The 24968-nt window shown below is 36.2% G+C and overlaps 1 long non-coding RNA gene and 1 pseudogene across 1 annotated transcript; both read left to right on the top strand.

Annotated features, from left to right (window-relative positions):
• The first annotated feature begins 363 nt into the window (after positions 1 to 363).
• Positions 364 to 24968, top strand: LOC117910120 (annotated as a pseudogene).
• Positions 8694 to 11115, top strand: LOC117910125. Its single transcript, XR_004650546.1, has 3 exons — positions 8694 to 8977; positions 10131 to 10671; positions 10772 to 11115. It is a non-coding gene; the product is annotated as an uncharacterized LOC117910125 (long non-coding RNA).

The raw sequence follows: 24968 nt of genomic DNA, 5'->3' as shown, positions 1-24968 counted from the left end.
GTATTTGGAATGGTTATACATGGTGAATACTTTCAACCCATTAAATTACAACTTTTGTAATTTGGGACAATGTTTGAGAAAGAGACAATGTTTAAAAAGAACTCCCGCTTAGAGTCAGGATATGTCGGACTGAAGGATGTTAGCACACTCCTCAAACTCTCTAGTCTACACTTCAGATTGTCTGATTCCATACTTTTGTTGCATTTACTTCAGATTACCATCCATGAAGGCTGAGAAAATATAAATCTGACAAACCTGACACACCAACCCAGCAATGTAGTCTGCCCAATTATCTCATCAATTACTTCCTTTTGTTGTCAGTGAAGACTATGGTGTTTGTTTTGATATCACGAATTTGAAATAATGGATTCTCGATTCTACTGCATGCCCACCTATCATGTGGCTGCTGATCAGAGGGTGCTGCTCATTGCTTACTCTGCTGGTTGAGGGTATTTGCAAGTTAACACTGGCGTCAAAGACAATATGATGCAAAGCTTCTTCCTCCCTGAGACACTAAAATATCTCTATCTTCTTTTCTCACCCTTTCCGGTCATATCATTAGATGAGTGGGTCTTCAACACAGAAGCCCACCCTACCCAGCATGATAATGGAGAGAACTTTGGAGGGTCAGGTGTACATACATGTGTGTATCTATATATATATATACTCTTTTTAAGGCTTATGTTGCTTCTCTCACACCATTTCTGCTTCTATCCCAGCTTCTCTAATTTCACACCCAACAATGCTCATCTCAAAAATCATTTTTTCCTCTCATTTCTCACTACAGTATACACAAGTTCTATTGATATCTCTCTATGTGAAAAATTAATTTCTCTATGTACAATGTAACTTCTCTTTCTATTCGACTTCGCTAATGATTTCAGTAGTAAAAGTGCGTCTACCATGGTTCAAAATCGCAGTATTAATCATTAACTTGGAGGGTCTTAAGACACAAGAATTTCAACTTCTCAACTCAGTATTGAATGATAGGCAAAATAAAATATTTTTAATATTAAAAAAATTACTGAAAAAATAAGTAGAATTAAATAAGCTTAAAAAATTAATAAACTTAAAAATATATTAATATAATAACATTCAATTTATTATTAACAATAAATTAGCATATAAAATATTTCATTATATATACGGTAACATTACCATGTAAAATAATATATGATATATGCAATTGATATGATAATAATAAATTATTGAATTTTCATTCAGTACAATTAGCATACAAGACAATGTGCATTGAAATAATAAATCACTATCATACCTCATTTTCTTCGAATCCCTAATCCCAAATACTAGTAGCCAAGGCACATTCTTCACATCCCAACAAAAAGAGAGAGACTCAGAGAGAGGCTCAAAAGGGTAGTCTGAGGCTCGCTGTACCCAGATTGCCCTCCTCTATGGAGTACATCCATGCCACATCAATGAGAACACGGAGACGAAGTCACAAAATAGAGAAAGGCGAAACCCACACACAGAGATAGACATTGATGAAAGAATGTGATGTTTATTCCACCGGTCAGACCATCACCACAGTGACATATCCAACAGGAAGGCCCTGGAGTCCATCTGTGATCTTGTGGGGACGTCTTCTTTCTTCTTATTCAATGTGGGTATAGAGTCATAGATCTTTGAAAAACTTTTCTTCTGAAAAGAATCTTCATTTTTTTAAAAAGTTTTCTTAGTTTTCATTGTTGTTGGATGTTCTTTTGTTATGATTTGAAACGGGGAATAATCCAAGAAATGTTCGATAACTCGGAGGATTCAATCGAGTCAACTCGGAATCTCGACTGAGCTGATGACCGAGTTTAACCAATTCTTGGCAGAGTTTTGTTGAAATATGGACTCACATATTTAACAATGATTCATGATTAAGCTATTCAAATTATGGACATTTTGATTTAATGTTCGTTTTAAGAGTATGGGCCACCTTATGTGTAGAGCCCAACGCAATCACGGGCTTTAGATGATGGGCCTAAGGCCCGTGAGGCCCAATAACCAATGGGTATGGTCCCTAAGGCAGGAGGGTATAAAAGGTGAGGCTTATGTCTTTTCAGAATCATCACATCTTTGAAAGAATAGAACCGCTCTCTCTCCCGCTCCCATTGCCTGAGAGAATACAGAGAAAGGTGGTGCCCTCCATTAGCCTTAGAAGATCGATACCTCTTCATCAAAAGCGTCAAAATGGATTTAGGTTGGTTCCTATCTAATGACTGATTGTTGAATATATTCTGTATGTGTGTTTTGGTGTTAATGGAGAAAACATGAAGTTACAACAATGGTATCAGAGCATAGGTTCCCATTTTCCCCAAAACCACGTTCAAGTTCTTCCCGTTGCATGTTGCATTGGGAATCAAACAGATCCAGGACCCTTTAAAGGATCCTAATTACATCTAACTAGTAAAGTGTAATTAAATAGAAAATGGATTCAGACGCGACATCCTTTACAGTGCCATAGGAAGTGTGCTTTAAGGCGCCACATGAAGGAGCCACTCAGACGCGGCGTTCAGACGCCGTTAAGGGCTATTATGCAGCGCCTTTCAGGAGCCAATGGAGGCGCCATACCAGGCACCAGTGGGGGTGCCGTCCAGGCGCCAGTGGGGGCGCCGTCCAGGCGCCAGTGGGGGCGCCGTCCAGGCGCCAGTGGGGCGCCGTCCAGGCGCCAGTGGGGCCGTTGTTCAGGCGGCGTTTAGCGCCGTTCAAAGCGCGGTTCAACCAGCGCCATTAAGGGACGCTTCAGGGTGCCATTAAGGGGCGCTTCAGGGCGCCATTCTAGCGTCTTTCAGGGCCACGTTTGCAGGCGTCGCCACTGGTGCTTACGCCGCTGGTGCGCGCCTTCAAAGGGATCGGAAAGGTGCCGTTTCCGGCACCGTTTTGACCCCCCGCTTCAATTCCTTCAGGCGCCACTTCCGGCGCTGTCCGCAGCGCCATTAAGGCGTCTCCCCAGACGCCGTTGGGCGCCACTGCCGGTGCCACCACAGGTGCCTTTTCCGGCGCCGTTCAGGGCGTGCTTGAGGCACCACTTTAGAAGGCGTGTTGTTGGAGGCCAACGCCATGAATGGCGTTTTTTGATTTTTTTTTAAAAAAAAAAAAAAAAAAAAAAAGAAAAAAAATGAGTAAGGCCTCCAATGGGCTCGAACCCACAACCACAAGGTTGTCAACCTTGTGCTTGACCAACTAGGCTATAAGACTCTCACATTACTTATGAATTTTGTACTATAATAAATTTATGTTTTTGATGAATTTCTGTTTTTTTTTTTTAGAATTTATTATTTCTTGTTACGTTTATGTTTAACGTTTCAAAATGAATAGGTTATCTATATATTTGTTGCCAAAGTGACTTATATTATATAATTTTATTCATTTTGAAGTATGAAACATGTTATTATTATTATTTAAAATAATCGGCCCAAAGGAAGATTATTTTAATAGATAAAATAGTCATAAATATGTGACATATAATGTTTATCTTGCATTGATATGTTAGTCCAAAGACAGGCATATTGTGTTTGATTTTATTGTCAATATTTATGAATTAATTTTGTATAAGGATACTAATTACAAGTTAATATTTTTGTCCAAAGATTGAATATTAATGTTTGTGCTATGTATCTTACATGATGTTTATTTATTCATGTATGTATGATGCTTATGTGACTGACTGTGAGCTTTATTATTATGAATTCAGCATCTTCTATATCTGCAAATGTGAATAACATTCCTGTGCTTAATGGTACAAACTTCAAGAAATGGAAAGAGCACGTTATAATTGTGCTCGGGTGCATGGATTTAGACTTTGCATTAAGGGAGGATCGCCCTTCAGATCTTACTAGTGCCAGCACTGCTGAGCAAAGGTCTACTATGGAAAAATGGGAGCGATCCAATCGCATGAGTCTAATGATTATGAAGCACTCAATTCCAGAAGCAATAAGGGGTGCAATACCTGAGGAAACCCAAGCCAAGGCATTCTTGGACCAGATAGCAAACCGATTCGCTGCAAACGAAAAGGTTGAGACAAGCACTATTCTTAGTAAGCTTGTCTCTATGCGGTATAAAGGGAAAGAGAATATCAGGGAGTACATTATGGAAATGTCTAATCTTGTGACGAGACTCAAGGCACTAAAGTTAGAGTTGTCGGAAGACATACTCGTGCACTTGGTCTTGATCTCTCTGCCTACACAATTCAGTCCATTCAAAATTAGTTACAATACACAAAAGGAAAAATGGACTTTGAATGAGCTTATTGCTCAATGTGTGCAAGAGGAAGAAAGATTGAAGCAAGAAAAGATAGAAAGTGCTCACTTGGCTTCCACATCTCAGGGATTTGGTACCAATAAGAAAAGAAAGAGGGACAATAAAGGAAAACAAACTGCAGTTTCTGGGACATCAAAGCAAAAGGAGCAAAAGAAACAAGATAAGGAGATCACTTGTTTCTTTTGCAAAAAGGCTGGTCATATGAAGAAGACATGTACTAAATACGCTGCTTGGCGTGAAAAGAAAGGTACACTTCTCAACTTTGTTTGTTCAGAAATTAATTTAGCTGTAGTGCCTACTGACACTTGGTGGATAGATACGGGTGCAACTACTCACATAAGTGTCACTATGCAGGGTTGCCTAAGGAGCCGAATGCCAACTGATGGTGAAAGATACATCTATGTGGGAAATGGCAACAAGGCTGCAGTCAAGGCTATTGGTCTTTTCAGATTACAGTTAGACTCTGGATGTACATTGGATTTGGAAGAGACTTTTGTAGTACCGTCGTTTAGACGAAATTTAATTTCTGTTTCATGTTTGGACAAATTTGGATATTGTTGTTCATTTGGAAATGGAATGGTTAGTCTTTATCTAAATTCAAATATTATTGGTACAGGTAGTCTAACAGACAAACTATATAAATTGAACATAAAGGCCACTAATGGAAATGAAACCTTGCATTCAAGTAATTATGGCATTAAGCGAAAATTAATGAATGAGAATTCATCAATGTTATGGCACAAGCGTTTGGGTCATATTTCAAATCAACGAATACAAAGACTTGTGTCAGATGGAATTCTCCATCCACTTGATTTCTCAGACTTTCAAGTCTGTATAGAGTGCATTAAAGGAAACAAACAAATATGAAGAAAAAGAATGCCAATAGGTGCAGTGACGTCTTGGAATTGATACATACAGACATTTGTGGTCCATTTCCTACCCCTTCTTGGAATGGACAACAATATTTTATCACTTTCATTGACGATTACTCGCGTTATGGGTATCTTTATTTAATTCATGAAAAGTCTCAGTCATTGGATGTGTTCAAGAATTTCAAAGCTGAAGTTGAGAACCAACTAAGCAAGAAAATAAAAGCCGTCAGATCTGACCGTGGAGGTGAATACTATGGTAGATATGACGGATCAAGTGAACAACGTCCAGGGCCATTCGCCAAATATTTGATGGAGTGTGGTATCGTTCCTCAGTACACCATGCCAGGGACTCCGAGCCAAAATGGTGTAGCAGAGAGGCGAAACCGTACTCTTAAGGATATGGTAAGAAGTATGATTAGTCATTCCACCTTACCAGAATCACTTTGGGGCGAAGCCATAAAAACTGCAGTTTATATTTTGAATAGAGTACCAAGCAAAGCAGTAGCCAAAACCCCATATGAGTTATGGACTAGCAAGAAACCTAGTATTAGGCACTTGCATGTCTGGGGTTGTCCAGCTGAAGCTAGGCCTTACAAGCCAAATGAAAAGAAATTGGACTCCAGAACAGTGAGCTGCTACTTTGTAGGGTATTCTGAAAGGTCGAGAGGTTTCAAATTTTATGATCCCTCAACTAGATCCTTCTTTGAAACGGGCAATGCTAAGTTCATTGAGGATGTTGAGTTAAGTGGGAGAGAGCCAATAAGAAAGGTGGTCTTTGAGGAGGAATCTGTTAATATTCCTATTATTACGACTGGACATGGTCATATTATGTTTAATGACACTATTCAGAATGTACAGTCGATAACAGGGATTCAAGACACACCTGAGATTCCTCCTGCTCAAGTTATGGAACCGATTCAAGTTCATCAAGAGGTAACTCAACAACCTCAAGAACCTCAAGTACAAGTGCCACTAAGAAGATCCACTAGAGAAAGGAGAAGTACAATTTCAGATGATTATGTTGTATATCTCCAAGAACATGAGTTTGACATGGGTCTGGAAGACGATCCAATTTCAGTAAGTCAAGTCAAACAAAGTTCTGATTCTGAAAAGTGGATAGAGCCATGAAGGATGAGATGAAATCAATGAAAGACAATGGTGTTTGGGACCTAGTAGAATTGCCTAAAGGTGTAAAACCAATTGGTTGTAAATGGATTTTTAAAACCAAGCGGGATTCAAAAGGCAATATTGTTAGGTATAAGGCACGCCTAGTTGCAAAAGGTTTCACTCAAAAGGAAGGCATTGATTATAAGGAGACTTTTTCACCAGTTTCATCAAAGGACTCCTTTAGAATCATCATGGCACTTGTAGCTCATTATGATTTAGAGCTACATCAAATGGACGTTAAAACTGCGTTTCTTAATGGCAACATTGATGAGACAATATACATGGTGCAACCGGAGAACTTTGAGTCTAAAGATTCAAAGCAACTTGTATGCAGATTAAAAAGGTCCATATATGGTTTAAAGCAAGCATCCCGACAATGGTACCGAAAGTTTGATCAAGTGATTACTTCATTTGGTTTTAAGGAGAACACCGTTGATCAATGCATATACCTCAAGTTCAGTGGGAGCAAATTTATTATCTTGGTGTTATATGTTGATGATATTCTACTTGCAAGTAGTGATGTGGGACTTTTGCATGAAACCAAGCGATTTCTGTCTAGTAAATTTGACATGAAGGATCTTGGTAATGCATCTTTTGTGCTGGGTATACAGATCCATAGGGATCGTTCAAGAGGTATACTTGGATTATCACAAAAGGCCTACATCAATAAGGTGTTGAGTAGATTTGGCATGAGCAATTGTGCACCAGGAGACACGCCTGTAGCAAAAGGCGATAAGTTTAGTTTGCACCAATGTCCGAAAAATGAACTTGAGAAGAAAGATATGGAGAGATTTCCCTATGCCTCGGTAGTAGGAAGTCTCATGTATGCACAAGTTTGTACGCGTCCGGATATTGCGTACATTGTTGGAATGTTAGGCAGATATTTAAGTAACCCAGGTATGGATCATTGGAAAAAGGCAAAACGGGTTATGCGGTATTTACAAAGAACTAAAGATTACATGCTCACATACCGTAGATCAAGTCACTTAGAGATTGTGGGATATTCGGACTCCGATTTCGCAGGATGTCTTGACAGTAGGAGATCCACTTCAGGCTACATCTTCATGTTAGCTGGAGGAGCAGTTTCATGGAAAAGTGTTAAACAAACACTTATTGCTTCTTCCACCATGGAGGCAGAATTCATAGCCTGCTACGAAGCATCAAACCATGGGATATGGCTGCGGAATTTTGTCACTCAGTTACGAATAGTTGATGGGATTGAGAAACCGTTGAGAATCAACTGTGATAATAAGGCCGCAGAATTATATTCTAAGAACAACCGAAGTTCGTCAAAGTCCAAACACATTGATATCAAGTTCTTGGTTGTGAAAGAAAGAGTTCAGAGTCTTCAAGTATCGATTGAACACATAAGCACAAACTCCATGATTGCGGATCCGCTCACTAAGGGTTTGCCACCCAAAGTATATCATGAGCACGTCACACATATGGGTGTTGTACACATTGATGATGTGTCAGAATAGTGGGAGTTTGTATTTAGACTTTGTGTTTATTTTCTTGATGTGAAATTATGTTGTGTTATCTATACAGATCTTGATTTTAAAGACTATTGTATTTGAATTCTCTGAATTAAAATGATGACTTTCAAAAGCAGATTAGCATCAAGTGTTGAAAGTGGAATTTGACTAATTTTTTAGTCATAAAGTGGGACCAATTGGAAATAGACATATTAAATATCACATTCTATGTAATTTCCATGCTACACATCCATACTTGATCCATGTTGCTAATTTTGTTAATGTTGTGATCATTGATGGGTCTAGTTATAATTAAGATTAACGAAGGCCGCTTTGATCCTATGTTAGCATAACTAGTAGACCGGATTGTTTAAGGATATTAAGTTAGAATAGCAAGATGAGCTCAATAAAGTACTATCATGAACATTGTTTTGTACTATATGTGGTCCAAGTGGGAGATTGTTGAAATATGGACTCACATATTTAACAATGATTCATGATTAAGCTATTCAAATTATGGACATTTTGATTTAATGTTCGTTTTAAGAGTATGGGCCACCTTATGTGTAGAGCCCAACGCAATCACGGGCTTTAGATGATGGGCCTAAGGCCCGTGAGGCCCAATAACCAATGGGTATGGTCCCTAAGGCAGGAGGGTATAAAAGGTGAGGCTTATGTCTTTTCAGAATCATCACATCTTTGAAAGAATAGAACCGCTCTCTCTCCCGCTCCCATTGCCTGAGAGAATACAGAGAAAGGTGGTGCCCTCCATTAGCCTTAGAAGATCGATACCTCTTCATCAAAAGCGTCAAAATGGATTCAGGTTGGTTCCTATCTAATGACTGATTGTTGAATATATTCTGTATGTGTGTTTTGGTGTTAATGGAGAAAACATGAAGTTACAACAAGTTTGAGTTGAAAATGGTATCAGATATCGGACTCGACTGGGAAAGGTCCGAGGCAGATACAACTCGACCAAGTCGTACTGGACTTGGCCGATGCCCTAGCGTCCACTTCTTCGTCTCCAGTCACTGCCATAGTTGTCGTCAATTTCCACTCCTCTGCATCCCTGAATGAGGACACTTCACTTGATTACTAGAACCACATGGAGATTGTCGATGGTGGAGCTCTTGATGATACAAATGCTCTATAGCTTCCCTACGTGTTGTTCTCAACGGAATCCAAAATTCTCATAAGGTGAATTCAAAACCCTAGATTATGCTCATCTTTTAGGTTTCTATAGATTTAGGACTGTTGAATGCAAATCTTTGGTTTTCGGTAATGTAATTAAAAACCTCTTAAGGAGTGATGGTTTCAAGCAATCACATTTCAGATTCCAAACCGTATTAAATAATCATGTTTATTATATGGTAAACATACCTTGTAAGAGTGACTTTCTTATATGGTAATTTTGAAAACGACAACCTTTCTTATATCCAACACCTGATTTTATTGGATGGACACACTTGAAGATAGTAAGCCTAGATGACTTATCCTATATTTCTATTAATCATGGTAATTTATGAAAAAAAATTAAGCTAATGAATATTCTTCTCTATTGTTCACCTTGAGAACAATCAATTGTTTGCTCAGTTGTCATATCAATTCTATAAGTTTTTAAAACTTGGATATCAATTCTAAAAGTGCTTAGTAGTTTTAAGGGTCTCTAACATACTACAGGGACTAGGGGCTGCACTAATCTTATTTTGCCATTTAGCTCCATTGAAAAAACAAATATCATAAACAAATCATTGATGAAGTTCTGAAAATGATTCTATGCATGTAACCAAAGAGGTCTTCTTTGTCTTTGAGTGGCATTTACTTTTTGTGAAGCAAATCACGCATATACTTTTGTTGAGACAAGAATACATCATCGAAAAAAGGCTTCACTTCTACTCCAAGAAAATTGTTCAGTGATCCAAGTTCCTTAATTCAAACTCTTAGCCAAGACGTTCAATTAAAATTTGAACAAAATCATCATTACTCACTATGAGAAGAACATCATCCATGCATATGAGAATAATAGTTGTAATATCATTGGTGTGATAGATGAAGAGTTAATTAAGCATTAAATTTGTTATAATAGAAGCAAGTTGTAGTAGATATTAAGACAGTTGATCGAACCAAGAATGAGGTGCCTACTTCAATCTATAGAAAGACTTTTTAAGTAAGAACATGGCCTTGCTTGGTGGAATCAATGAACCTCAACGGTTGCTCCATGCAAACATCCCTCTCAAGGTTTCTTCGCAAGAATGCATTTTTAATGTTAAGTTACCTTATCTTCTGTTTGAATGATGGGGAAAGAGCAATTATTAACCATATGGAAGTTGGTCGAACTACAAAACTAAAGTTTCATTGTAGTCGGCATTCTCCATGGAGAAGCACCAACACGCAGCAGCCTGAAAAGGGAGACAATCCTTGGAAGAATGCAGAGTCCGCTGAGGGAGTCAATCACGCACTATAAGAGGGGCCTTCTCTTACACGCGAATATGATTTTCTTCACAGCCACCCTCACAGCCACACAGTCTGCATCATTAGAGATCCCTCCTAGCATCACACACCAAGGAAAGGGACCATCAATTCTAGAAGCATCACAGCACACCATTGGAAAGTTGGAGTCCACCAATTGCGGCTGCAAGAGGCACACACAGAAGAGGCAACCACGCACCGCAGTTTGGGTGGCATCTTCCACAACAAGCAGCTGCACGGGACTCCGTTGGAGAGAATTCTCCACACACGGCCACATAAAGACTTCAATACATAGTTGAACAGATTTCCATAGGACACACCATACGATGGTGGTAGTAGCCGCACATTGGACGTAAGAAAAGCCGCTGTCACTTTTGACGCAGCATAATGGAGAAGAGATTCACACACGCAGCCATGGGAAGGTAAGTTGATTTTTTTTAGTTTGGTTTTTGATTAATTATAAATGTTTGAAAAGTTATTTTTTGTAGTTTGTTTTTGATTTATTAGCACTCTTTTTTGCAGTTCCTGTTTATATTTACCAGAGCTTTTCACCAAACTTGGGAGATTAGTTAAGAAATCAGTTTGACTTTGGGGAATAGGAAGAGAATCGATATTAGATGGGCAAAGAGCACTAGTAGAAGGATGATTCTAGTGGGATAGTTCTTGAAAATGGTGGATGTATGGGAAATTGAAGGTCTTCAATCTGTTGAAGCTTATTCTTCCATGAATAGGCATTTATTGGGTTCAGTTTGATTCTATATATATTTGTCCTGTTTGATGAAAGAAAGGATGAGAAAGAAAGGATCTCAGATAATCAATCCTCATTCTTAGTAAGAATTCTTGTGGTTCCAAAGTATCAACTATGGGAGAGCCTGGAAAATAGAGCTTTCCTTTTTTGGTAACTGGTCACTGCAACCCCCTTATGAGAAGGCACCTCTTCTTACAAAGTTTTGTGTTTGTTTTGTTGAATTCCTTAGAATGAGGTCATACTCTTACATATTCTTTCCCCTCCTATCTATTTTGGTTTCAGGTAGAGGTACAGGTATGTTCAAGGTCCAATATAAGCTCCTGTCGTGGGAAAAGCAAAAACAGTTTGAAATGGAGAACAGTTGGGAAGAGATGAAACCAAGAAGATTGAAGAGATAAACTATAGGAAGGTTGGGTTCACCTTACTAAGTGAAACAGAGACATGGATGGAATGAATGCAAATTTCAAGAAAATAATGCTACCGAAAGGCCATGGGAACAGAAAATTGAAGTAAGAAAAGATAATGGCAAGAAATACAGAAATTTAGGGAAGAAGAGATTAGGTGTATGGGAAAGATGTAGCAAGAAATTAGTTGGTTGGGCCCTTGGAATATTCCAAGAGGCGCAAATATGTCTTCATGAGCAAAAAGAAGAAAACTATGTTCTAACCAAGAAAAGATAATCATGAGACAATTTTTCTCAACTTGGGAATTTTCATCTTTAGAATATGTGAATTTTATAGAGGGAGGTGGTGGCTGGTGGCTGTCTAGCCTAATTTGGTATATGTGTAAATTGGATTGCAAGAAATTCTCATATGAAGGCATTCCTAATCTACTTGTGCAAGACTATATTTATAAATTGAATTGCAAGAAATTCCCTAAATGGAGGCAATCCTTATATACTGGCATAAGAAGGAAACAAATCTTAGAAACCTCATTTGTATGGTCTTGGGCAATTGGAGTTAGAGCTGAAATTTTGTTAGCTATTTATTTATATGCTCAGGAAGATTTTGGATAGGAGGTGCTCTTGTTCTTGGAATTCCAGGACCTATTGGCCTTAATCCCAGGCTAGTGAGCAGGCAGTGTTTCCATGTATTTTGATGTTTGAGTGATCCTTGTATTCCACTACACCTAGGTTGCTCCTCCTTTTGTTAGGTACTTACTAATCAATCGTTTTTGGCCTAGAAAAGAATCTTTGTAACATATTTTTAGAATTTTCTAATTTATTATTCCATAAACTATTGTAAAAATAAATGTCTTAATAAGTAATTTAATTTTTATGATGTAACAAATGAAGTTTATTGTCATCTCCTGTCATTTGCTATTGCTAAATTCTATTTTAAAGTTTCTAATATGATTACGCCCGGATCAACTTGATACTGAGTTGGAGATGATATGAGGATTTGGATGCAGAGAAGAGAGGAGAAGAAAGAATAAAAGACAATAGAAGAGAGATGGAAAGGGTGTAAATCCTTTCCCAAGTTATATTTTTATATCTAAAAGTAACACAATAGTACCATTGACAATGCCTCAGTTTACTGCAAAAATACTTTGTGCTTATGTTCATCAGTTTGTAATGAAGTTCTCGTATCATAAAAGGTTGTATTAGGGATCCTAGCAAAAATAAGGGGTGCAACCCCAGTACACCAGGCTTTTTTCCTCCTAAAATAGCAAATTAGTGTTCCGTAATTAGCTGTTTCCATATGAATTTTTAAGTAATGAGTATCTTCACCTAGGTAAAAATTTATGCTAAAAAACTGAAGCTTGTTGTTTCAATTTGAGGGACAATTGCTTCTCCAGTTGCCTTTATTTAAAGAAATTTGTGTGGATTTTGCAGATTGAGGTTGCCAGGCTAAATGCAGAATTGGTCCATTTGCAAGATTTGGTAAGAAATTTAAAATGCTTGTTCTTTGGTTGTCATCCAGCTTCAACCATTAGAATATGCTTAGCAGTTCATGCCATGGTTATTTTCTTTTTTGGTTTTTTTAATTTCCGGAATACTATACCTATTGTTTACAAATTAGAAAATTTCTAGGCTATATGTTTCCCAGTGTGAATTCAATCAAATTTTTGGCCAATTCAAAATACTCAGACAAATTTTATTTTCTCCAAGTTCCCCAAATTATATTTTCTCCAGTTTCCTAGAAAACAGTTGAGAGTTTTTTGCCTCCATGTAGCTTGTTCCCATTGATTTAGGTTCTCTGTCAACTGACTTGTCATTACTTTACTCTCATTTTGAAACCATTGGTATTACATTACATGTATGTGTAGACTGAATGTGTGGTTATATTGGCAGCTGGATGAATTGAAGAGTATTGGAGGAAATGTCGGTGGCCTCAGTGGCAGAAATAGTAAATCCTCCAAGAAAAGTACTGTTCCAGATGACCCCATTGACATTCATCGAAGGAAGAAAGTAAAAGATGCTATGCTTCATGCATGGAGTTCATATGAGAAGTATGCGTGGGGACAAAATGAACTTCAGGTTTCATTGATCTGTTTTTTCATTTTTAGTTTTTTGATTTGTTTTGTTTTGCTTTCTTCTTCTTCGTCTTCTACTTTTCTTTCTGTTTTGGTTGTTTGAATAGGATCAAATGGTGAATCTTTCTAAATTATTTCATCACATATATTTTGTGTCTACATATATAGCTCTTGTACTTATGTCCAATGCCCCACTAGCAATGCAAAAGACGGTATAATCATAATTTTGAATATGAGAAAACTCTTTGCTACATTGTTTCCTATATTTTGTAGTTTTAGTACAAAATATTTTCAATCTCTCTATCAATCAAAGATAGTTGGCATATTAGAATAGAAGTAATACTATATTTTTTTATAGACAACTCTGACAAATGCTTCATCAAAAGCTTTTAAAAGACTTCAATCTTAAATCACTGAAGGACAATGATGGGGAGGAAACTATACATGTAAGGTTCACCTTATATATATAGATATGCATCTGGAGCTTCAAAAGATATGTAATATGTTAAGAGTATTATCAGTATTAAGACCCCGTTCCTGTGCTTACTCTGTAGGATGTCTTCATGCTCTTTCTATTGGATTGTTGAGGAATCAAAAGAAGAAAAAGGAAATTTAAATTTTATAACTACTTTAAAAACCCACCTGTTACAAGATCCCAAATTCATTTCTTTCCGGTGAACTCTCAAATAATCAAATTACATTAAGAGTAATTAAATTTCAATTTTGCAACTAGATGTCTATGATTTTATGGACATTCCTAGATTTGTGGCATTTGTATTGTAACGCCCAAGCATTTTCTTTTAAGGGTAATTTAGGAAATTACTAATAATAATTAAATTAGTTAATTAATTAATTTAATAAAAAGGAAGAGGGGGTAAAAGTGTAATTTTACGAATAAATACCCTAGGTATAAATTAGAAATTTTATTCTTTCCGTTCTTTTCTGAATAGAGTTCCTATTCGCAGAATTCCAGAGAACGTAAGGTTGGAGTCAGATTTCAAGGTTGAATAACAGATCTCTATAGGTAAGATTCTAATCCCTAGTTTAATATTTTAGATTCATTGGTTAATTTCAAATACATTAGATATCTTTTGGAAAACCCAAATCTAGATTAGGGTTAGTTTATTTTATTTTTAATTCGTTTTAATATCAAAATAATAAAAATTTAAGATTTTGATTTTATTGTTGGAATTTGGGAGATCTTAAATTTTATTAGATGAAAAAAAAAAAATTCCTTGGAAAGTTTCGATTTTAGGTTAGGGTTAATTTTATTAAAAAAAAAAGAAAAAAAAAAAAGAGAACGCGTGTGCACAACACTGGAAGGAAAGAAGGAAAAAAAAAAAAGGGGCGTACGCGTGCTGTGCTGGAAGCAAGAAAAAAAAAAAGGTGGGGGGGGGGGGGGGGGCATGGGCCGGAAGGAAGCCTTTTATATATATATATATAATGATGATGGCAATAGAAAAAAAAAAAAAAAAAACTTACTTTTTTGGTTTGGTGTACCCGAGACATGAGTGGCTTTTGAATTGGTTAATTAAAATAATAATAATAATAATAATATTTAGTTTTAGATTAATAAATAAGATAATAGTAATAATGGTCTTTTTTTTTTTAATAAATAGAATGAGAGATTTAGCAAAATATATATATTATATATATAGAATTTTATAATGAAATAAAATTGTAATTTAATTAAATTAGTAATGTGTTATTAGAAACAAATTGAGAATTTATTAATTTTAATTAAATAAGGAATAGAGTAATTAAATTATTAATTTGTTAATCATAAATATTAATCTTAACATTTAGAAATTTTTAGGATTATCAGATTTATATTTTGAGGTAAATAGTAATAGTGGTCTTTTTATTGTGTTAGGTGAGGAGTAGACTTTTCAGGGTTATTTTTCCTTCAAGGTCTTTGCATATTTTGAGGTAAGGGAAGTTAATGCAATATTTATAAAATTAAATTATTTTATATGTTATTTTGAATTGTGGAAAAGAAAATGATATTTGGTTACCATGCATGGATCAAACTGTTTTGCACTAAATATTATGTTGGAATATTTTGTTTTATTTATGACACAAAATATGGAGATATTATGTTGTGTAAATTTGAATACTTGAACAAAAACATCACTCTGGTTTATTTGTCCCTTGTCAACGGGATATAATAGTTGACTATTCGGCCCTGTCAACGGGATATAATAGTTGACCTTTACATTTCATGGTGGGAATGTAATTGATTTGGACCCCAGCCTCTAGGGGTTTGGTTAGAGGTTACTAGTACTAGTAGTGTTTGGTTCCGTCCACCAGGAACAATTTGAGGCTAGCCACCCATTTGAAAAGTCCCACCTAACTGGGCATTTGATATTTGATAACCAGAGTAATGAAAATTGAATGGATTTGATTGAATCTTATGTGAAAGTGTTTGAATTTGATATGAAAATGGTTGGTTGAATTTTGAATGTATTGGTATTTTTGAAACTCTAATATTTGATGAGAAAAAAAAAAAGAAAAAATGATATCTCCTATTTGAAATGAAAATATTTGATCCATGAACTGCATTAATATTCCTTATTGGGCTGTGAGCTCATTCCCATTTGTTGAAAATTTTTCAGGTACTCTTAGTTCAGGTGAGGAGTGATGGCTAGGCTGAGGAGTGGTCATCATTAGGATTTGACTTAGGATTTTATGTTGGATTTTGTTTAACTTTAGTTATGTTCATTTGGATCTTTTGGTATTTGGAAGCTATTTGGATATTGATCCTTCAAATTTTATGTTACATCAAAGTTGAGTTTTGGAGATTTTGAAATTTGTTCTAGTACTTGAATTATTTAAGTTTGCAAATATTTGGACAATGGATTTTGGATAGTGGATGTTTTAGTTTTGAAATTGAATTTTGAGGATTTTAGATTTGTTCCGCTACTCTGAACAGGTACTTGGTAATTGGTAACTTCCGATTACAAGATAATTGTTTGGGTCAGGTTACACTGTAAACCTTCGGGTTTGAAGTGTGAAATGACCGTCACGCCCTTGGAGTGGGTCTTGGGGCGTGATAGTTCCATAGTGTTTATGATGTTGTTTCATTTTATTCAAGTTCTACAACTAACATGCAATTTTTTTTCCTTAACAGCCACAATCCAAGAATGGTGTCAATAGTTTTGGAGGTCTTGGAGCAACATTAATAGATTCCCTTGATACATTATATATAATGGGACTAGATGAGCAATTCCAAAGAGCTAGAGTGAGTTTTAGCTTTCTATTGTCGTCTGTCTCAATTACTAGGATTTTATCTCTTTTTAATGCAGCAGTTACATTGTTTTACTTTTTCTCTCATAGTACCAGAAAAAGCATTAAGGGGCTTCCATAGTTTACTAAGGTCACTGTTTGGAAGGGCTCATCTCTTTTCATTTGTTGGAATCCTGTTAACTTTATTTTAGATTATTTATTTTCTTGATTTTTATTAATTACTACCCTTCTCTCTAATTAATTCTATTTGCTTTCCTCCAAAAGAATGATTTTCTAGTCCTTGTTTACCTATTTCAATTGTTTACTCCTCTCTCTCTGACGATCTTAAATTACAATTTTTTTCCTTAGCACACGTTAAATACATGCCTATGGTATTCATGTTTTGTAGTTTTGGTAATTCAATTTCCTGCTTAATACTAATGTGCTATTCATGGCAGGTGGGTTGCAAACTCATTGGATTTCAACAAGAATTATGAGGCTAGCGTTTTTGAGACGACCATAAGGTTGCATTATAAGGTTTAATATGTAGATTGTTTAATTTGTCCTTTCTCTTGTTCGGAAGGCCAGTTACGGGCTATGATGACCTTGCAATCTCTAAGATGAACTCGGGATTGAAATCTTGCATTTTTGACTTATCATTTTTGGTTTTTTTTTTTTTTTTTTAATTGAACTCCGGAGTTGTCGGTGGACTACTTAGTGCATATGATCTCTCAGAGGACAAACTTTTCCTTGAAAAAGCTAGAGATATTGCAGATAGGTTGCTACCTGCCTGGAATACACCTTCTGGGATACCCTACAACATTATTAACTTGGCACATGGAAATGCACATAACCCTGGATGGACTGGAGTAAGTGTCTGGTTTCTGGTTGTTCTTTTGTCACTATTTATTGGAAAGTTGTTTTATTTATCTATTTATTATTGCCTTCTGTTGATTTATTATTCTATTTTGAGTTGTGTGAAGTTATAAAATGTGTCTTGGGCTTAGGTGTGGAAATTATGTTTCTTTGTTGTGTGGCATGAGGGAAAATAGAATGCATTTACCATTTTCACTATGTAATTGCTGCTACTTGCTTACTCACAACAATGACCTGGAGTTTTTACTTGACTTGGTTTGACGCTGACCTAAAATTGATCTTCTACTGGTTGGATTTTTGCATACATCATGATGTGATTTGGCTTCTGCTGAAATCCTTATTTGACTTAAATATGTAGCATGATTGAATGAACATGAACACTAGAGAGTGTTCCACACATAAATGTAAATTTGGTGAGGAAATGAGTAGCTGCTGTTGTGGGGTGATGAAATGCTCTTAGAAAAGGGTGAGATGTTTTATCTCCTATGTCAGATTTTGGTGTTGGAAAAACTTTTCTTCGTTTTCCAGATCTGTCATACATTTCAATTAATTGAGACAACATGGTGGCAAATCATCGAAATGTGGAAGGTGATCAGGATTATAAAAATGAAGGTTTATTGAAGTTTTCATAGTTGTGAGTCAGAAATGGTAGAATTGTTCTTGTCTCATATTCAAGATAGTGTGTAAGCGGGGAGGATAAACGAGTGGAAGTTATCTGAAGATGATTGCTACTTGCTTCTATGTGAAATCACTGTGAAGCCATGTGTCAGGAACTTTGCCTGTTTTCCGCATAGACAGATTTAAGGATTCTTACCCATTCCCTGTGTTCATTTTTACTAGTGGAGTGGGATTATCGCTGGTTGGTACTGTTTGCAAATAGGATGGGTTGGTATAATAATTTGTTTATGCATTTTGATACCTTGAACAACTTGAAGTTTGTGGTCTCTTTTGTTTGATCCCTCAGTATTTCATGGGTATTTCCTAAGTTAGCTTAGGACACCTTAGCCAGTTGGCAGGGATGGTCTGTTTGCAAAGGGAGGAGGAAATTTTGCAAATTATTCCCCTCTGCCTATTTTTTTGTTCATGGAAGGAATGAAATTAGGAGGATCTCCAATGCTTTGGAGCTGTTGGAATTGCAAGTAAAAATATGTTTGTATGAAACCTATCCTTTCCAGATTTCTTTGATGGCTTGATATTTTGGGGTGTCCTTAATTTCTTCCCTATTATATTTTATTTATTGGGTGCCTTGGGGTGTAAGGCACTTGTTAACATAATCCTTTGTGGGCCTATGGATCCTCATACACATATCCATAAAGTATACAAAGATTGCCAAAACAGCAATAGAAAGACTAGAAAAACAGCCACAGCACAAATTAACCCACTCCCAAGCAATCAGTGGGCTCTAGAAAAGAAATATTGGCTTCATCCACAGGATCTCTTGACCATTTAAACAAGATTTGAGGAAATAAATTCTGAAAGCGATCACTATACACTGTATCTTTAAAAACTCAGCTAATCTGCTCTCCCCAGATACACCAAATCAAACATAAAGGGTCATCCTCTACACCTTCAAATACCTTTGACCCAGAAAGCTTCCAATCCATCCCAAAAGCAATTCATTCATGGATCAAGGAAATATCAAGGATAACTCAAACTAGAAGAATTAAGGATATCACAGAATGCTACCCATTTCACATTGTAGAATAAGTGGCCCACTGATTCCTCTTCGTTTTCTGTGTGCACAACACCTGTTAACTGAATTCTAACTATTCCTCTAGCCAATTGGTTACAAGGTTATGCTTTTACCTATCAAAAAAAAAAAAAAAAAGAAAAGTTTATAAGCATCTTTTTCCATACTGCGACATCATATGAATCAGCCAAACAAATATACCTTCCAGCCACTACAAACAACTCTGGAGTAGATTGGCTGCAAAGGCTATACCAGCAACTCCAATTTCCAATCAAGCTCTTGAGCAAATATGGATTTCAATGGCCTTGACCATTATCCTCCACTCATAAGTTAACAATATTTCATGGAAACTTCTAGCAACAACTATCAAACCAAGACTAATGGATCACACACAAACAGATCCTCTTAGTGCTTTCCAAGATTCAATAGGTGTGTCTTTTTCTTTCTTTATTCTTCTTCTATTTATTCTTTAAAAAACTACATAAAGAGAAAAAAGGAAAAATGGTAATATTCTAAGATTTCTACTGATGTGTATGACATGGTGTTTGAAATGGTCATGGATCCTTTTTAAAAGTGTCCAAGCTACTGCTACATAGCTTAGGTCTGTTTCAGATCACTTCTTGCTTTTGACTTCTGTTAGATGCTTAAGTTGAAGCTAAAATCATGATTTTAAAGGAGGAATCTTGGTATTATTAAAAGTTTGAATAAACATGTAACAGCTTATCATATAAACCAAGAAAGGGCTTCCACTGGAACCTACATGGTCCTTGCTTCCCTGTTAGTCTCTTTTTTATGCCAAAAAAATCTTACCCTGAAATTAAAAAAAAAATCATACATAAGCTCTTATGGAGCTTTCAAAAGGGAAAAAAAAAAAGGCTTTTGCTTTGAGGAAGTGAATCTAAACAGGGCCTTAATTAACTATATTTCTTCTTCTAGCTTCCTATCCTCCGACAACAATGTTAAGATGCATCTCAAACCCGGTGTTCTTAATTATGTGCAGAAGTCCATCTTAGTCTCTAAAACCATTGCATTCTACTGCCTAAATCTCTTTCTGTTGTTTTAGGTGCAATTTCTCTCTTGTTTGAATGGTTTCATACTAATGATTTAATGTCCACAAATAAATTAATAAATACATGAATTATGTGCAGAAGTCCATCTTAGTCTCTAAAACCATTGAATCCTAATGCCTAAATCTCTTTCTGTTGTTTTAGGTGCAATTTCTCTTTCTTGTTTGAATTGTTTCATGCTAATGATTTAATGTCCACAAATAAATTAATAAATACATGAAATGGAAAAAAAAAAAAATTCAAACATATATCCATGGTAATTGATTTCATTGTTTTTTAAAATGTATAATTTTCCTTGTTCCTAGGGTGACAGTATCCTAGCCGATTCCGGCACAGAGCAGCTGGAGTTTATTGCCCTTTCTCAAAGGACTGGTGATCCAAAGTATCAGAAAAAGGTATATTCTTCTTATGCTTATATATGCACACACCGAAAAAGGAATTGTTTTCATGTGTCTTAAAATGCAGATGACCTTTGACAATTATCTAAAGTAATGTCAATTACTATCTTGTTGTATTGACTAGGATTAAATCCTAAGACTAAGCAACTTCAATTAGTTATCATCTTCTCTATACAACATTTAAATTTTTTTGGTAAAGAAGCTAGAGTCAGAAGACATTGGTCATTAACTTCTGCTTCCAAAGAAACAAGCATTTTCACGGGAGGTTTAATTTGCTGGCATTGAATTTAATGGGTTGAATTCTGATGTTTCAGGTTGAGAATGTTGTCATTGAGCTTAATAAAACATTTCCTGCTGATGGTTTGCTTCCCATATATATTAATCCTCTTAGAGGAACATCATCTTACTCGACCATAACCTTTGGAGCCATGGGTGACCATTTAATATTTCTGTACGATTTGTGATATCTTTCTTGAGATCTGGGTCTCATTATGTCATAGGAATTCTACTACTTTATCTATCTCCCTGATGGAGGAGCTGAACTATGAGCATAATTTTGTTAGTTTGATTGACATTGGTGATTAACTTGAAAAACTTGATTGCAGCTTTTATGAATATTTACTCAAAGTTTGGATACAAGGAAATAAAACTGCTGCTGTGAAGCATTATAGGTGAATCCCTACATCTCCCATTGAATTCTGGTGAAATATTATTTGTGTGCTACATTGGGCATGTGTTTATCAATACCACATGATGATTGTGATTTTGATTGTCAGACAGTTTCTCTTGAACTACTATGGGCCAATATTGTTTATTTGCGATATCTGGCTTGTTATTGAATGACACGATCCTCGTTCCTTCCTTTTTCCTGTTTGACTAATTAAAATGAATTGTTTTTAATAGGAAATGAGCTACTTTGGTACAATTAATTAGTTGTGGTACTAGTGAATGGCCCTTGAATCCTATAGAATTCTAGGATCCTGTGGTGGAGGTCCTCTAGATGTACAGAAGAAAATGGTCCTTTCTTTATGGGATAGGATTTACTGTTCCTCTGTCCTACTTTGTTTACATCCTAATTTATTTCATGCTATTAAAGCAAATGAACACAGCAAAAAAAAAAAAAGTTTCCTGTTAAGGTTGCCTCTATTACTAAGAAAACTGAGAGTTTCTTTTTGGTTTGGCACAAGGAGGCTAGTTTGAGAACCCTCAATAGGTGGGAGCTGGTGTCTACACCTAGGAAAGAAGGTTTAGGCTTTTGAGGACTCTGTGAAACTGAGCTCCCATCGGAAGAGGGATTTGGAGATTCCTGAAGTGGAATTTAACTAGGCATGCTGTTAAAACTTGACATTGCAGGGAAAATTTAATTCCCAAGATCTTCTTTTGTTCTTTTCTAATTTGAGGTTTGTTGCTGGCGGTGGCTCTAAAATTTGGTCATGGGTGAAACTCTGGTGGAAAATCAGCCTTTAGAAGTGTCGTAAAGCTAAACTTTATTCTCTTAAATAATTTCCCTCCTGGGATATTGATTTTTGGAGGAACCTTAACACAGCCAACACTTCAATGAACTACTCCTACTTGGAGTCTTGGGCTTAATTAGGATGTGTGCTCCCTTGGGGGCCAGATGGGCAGTTGAAGAGCTATGTGGGAACATGGGAGTGTCTTCTTCCATGCTTTCTTTGAGGCTTTGTTTGGGCTTGATATGAAGTAGACAACTTTACACTTTTAATGAGTCCAAGGGAAGCGTCTTGCATGGGCTTTTTTTAATTTATTTTCAGAGGGAACTTTTTTTTGTCATATATTGGGTCTTGTCAGTTGTGAAAGGCCCTTAGCTTTTCAGTAACTAGGATAAGAGGAATTTGGTGGATGCATTTAACTAGAACCTTAGATTGACTAACAAGTTGTCTGATTAGCCTTGGTTCCTTATTATTGTTTAATCTTTTCATTTGCTCATTTCTTTGGGAAAAGGTGCATGCTTTTTATTTTAATTCAACTCACAGATTTTCTTTTAAATATCCAATGTCTAAAAGAACAACACCATCATCTTTCACATATATATGTGAGAAAAATGGGGATTCTCTGCATGACAAGGTAATATTTGATACCAAAATACTCATTTGTTCTACTGCACTAATATTTGACCATTAGCATTTTGGTGCTATTTGTTTTTTCTATATATGTGCAGATGGATGAATTAGCATGCTTTGCCCCAGGAATGATTGCTTTAGGATCACTTGGTTATGGTCCTGAAGAATCTCAGAAATTCCTATCCCTTGCCGAAGAGGTATTCTTAAATTCTCTTCATACCATTTCTGATATTTTGTGCTTGATGGGAAAATGTTTCGACCTTAGGCTTTAATACCCATCTAGAGCTTAAGCTTTAGTAGTTGTTTAGCTCCTTGAACATATTTGCCATTGCAGCATTTTTTTTTTTGTCTCCATTAGCACTAGCCACTGATTTTTTTGATGTTCCCATGACATTAAGAACTTCATAAGCTAGAGGCTTCTTGTAAAATCACAAGCACTAACCGGTTTATAATGATAGTATTTCAATTTTTTATTTATTCCATGTAATATTATCATTTTGCATATAATGAAAGAGCCATATGAGATGAAAATTTCACATGCAGTTCTAAGGGAAGGAATTGTAATGATTCCTTCTGCCCTCCCTGAGTTTTCTCTTACTTCTCCAACATTTGGATGCTTTTCATGTGATTCCTATGAGTGAATTGCTTGGGATATTTTTCGCAGCTTGCCTGGACATGCTATAATTTCTACCAGTCAACACCAACAAAATTGGCTGGAGAGAACTATTTCTTCCACTCTGGGCAGGTTAGTTTTTCTCTTTTCTTTTTATATGCTAGTTATTTCTTTTACTGCCCAATCTCACTTCCATCTAAAACATTTACAGGATATGAGTGTGGGTACATCATGGAACATATTGAGGCCCGAGACGGTTGAATCACTGTTTTACCTCCGGCGTTTAACTGGCAACACAAGAGTGGGGTTGGAAGATATTTCAAGCATTTGAAAAGAACTCCCGCATAGAGTCAGGATACGTTGGACTGAAGGATGTAAGTACACTTCAAACTCACTAATCCCTACTTCAGACTGACTGATACTTTTGAACTTTGATTCCTGAAATCTTAGAAAATATCTCTCATTACTTGTTACCCTGACCAAATAACACAATGATTTGGGCTGTCATTACCTCAAAATGAGACTCAATCTTCGCAGTGGTTATATAAGAATATTTGTAGATTGAGTTTTTATAATTTTTATTAATACGAAAAACTGATTTAGAAGTTATCTATTATTACTAGATAAGTTTCAATCATGAATGACAGTGACCAGCCCAGCAGGTGTGGTGGTTTTACACTGAAATAAATGTGCTCACTGATTATGTATTTTATCTAATCCTAAACACTCTTGGCTGTGCTGGTTATCATTTTCTTTCATTGTTACTTTCTTTTGTTTACTGCTACATCTGTGCTCTTTGCTTACTCTGCTGGTTCTGGGTATTCACACAGGTAAATAGCGGCGTCAAAGACAATATGATGCAAAGCTTCTTCCTTGCTGAGACACTCAAATATCTCTATCTTCTTTTCTCACCTTCGTCAGTCATTTCATTAGATGAGTGGGTTTTCAACACTGAAGCCCACCCAATAAGAATCATGACTCGTCATGACAATGGAGAGAACCTTGGAGGATCAGATGGAAAACAGAAACAATTCTATAGGTTGCGTGGTAGGAAGGAAGGTCGGTGAGTTGATGATTAGGATTCTTTTCCTCTTTTAGAAATTTTTTTTGGCAGAACCACTTTCCAAATTTTCAGGCTCTAATTAGCTGAAGAGCCAAGGAGTTCAATACCATAGCTTTTGAAAATCAACCAAGGGCCTTCTACATTCAGCTCAATAATGTTGTCCCTAGTTCCACTCAATCTGGGCTTGTGAGGAATGTTGTATTCTAGTAAAGCTACAGTGCCCTTTATTATAAAAGCCATCGGTATGTAACATAGGGTATAGACTATTTTGCCTAGTTTTATTATTTGAAGGGGTTTATTCGGATGAGTTCTACACTTTCATCTGATTTTCGGATACCGTGTGTAATTCTCATGTTTTTGGGCGGTTATTAAAGGATTTATTACTCTTTTAACGCATTAGGATTCAGTCGTTAAAGCTCATATAGGAGCATGCTCAGATGGGCTAGATATTGTAATTGAAGAAGGCTTGGCTTGAACCGTGTA

Source organism: Vitis riparia, unplaced genomic scaffold (genome assembly GCF_004353265.1).
Source record: "Vitis riparia cultivar Riparia Gloire de Montpellier isolate 1030 unplaced genomic scaffold, EGFV_Vit.rip_1.0 scaffold613_pilon_pilon, whole genome shotgun sequence".
In the NCBI taxonomy this organism is placed as follows: Eukaryota; Viridiplantae; Streptophyta; class Magnoliopsida; order Vitales; family Vitaceae; genus Vitis; species Vitis riparia.
The sequence above is the reverse complement of the archived record's forward strand: the minus strand, read 5'-3'. Positions and strand labels throughout refer to the sequence as shown.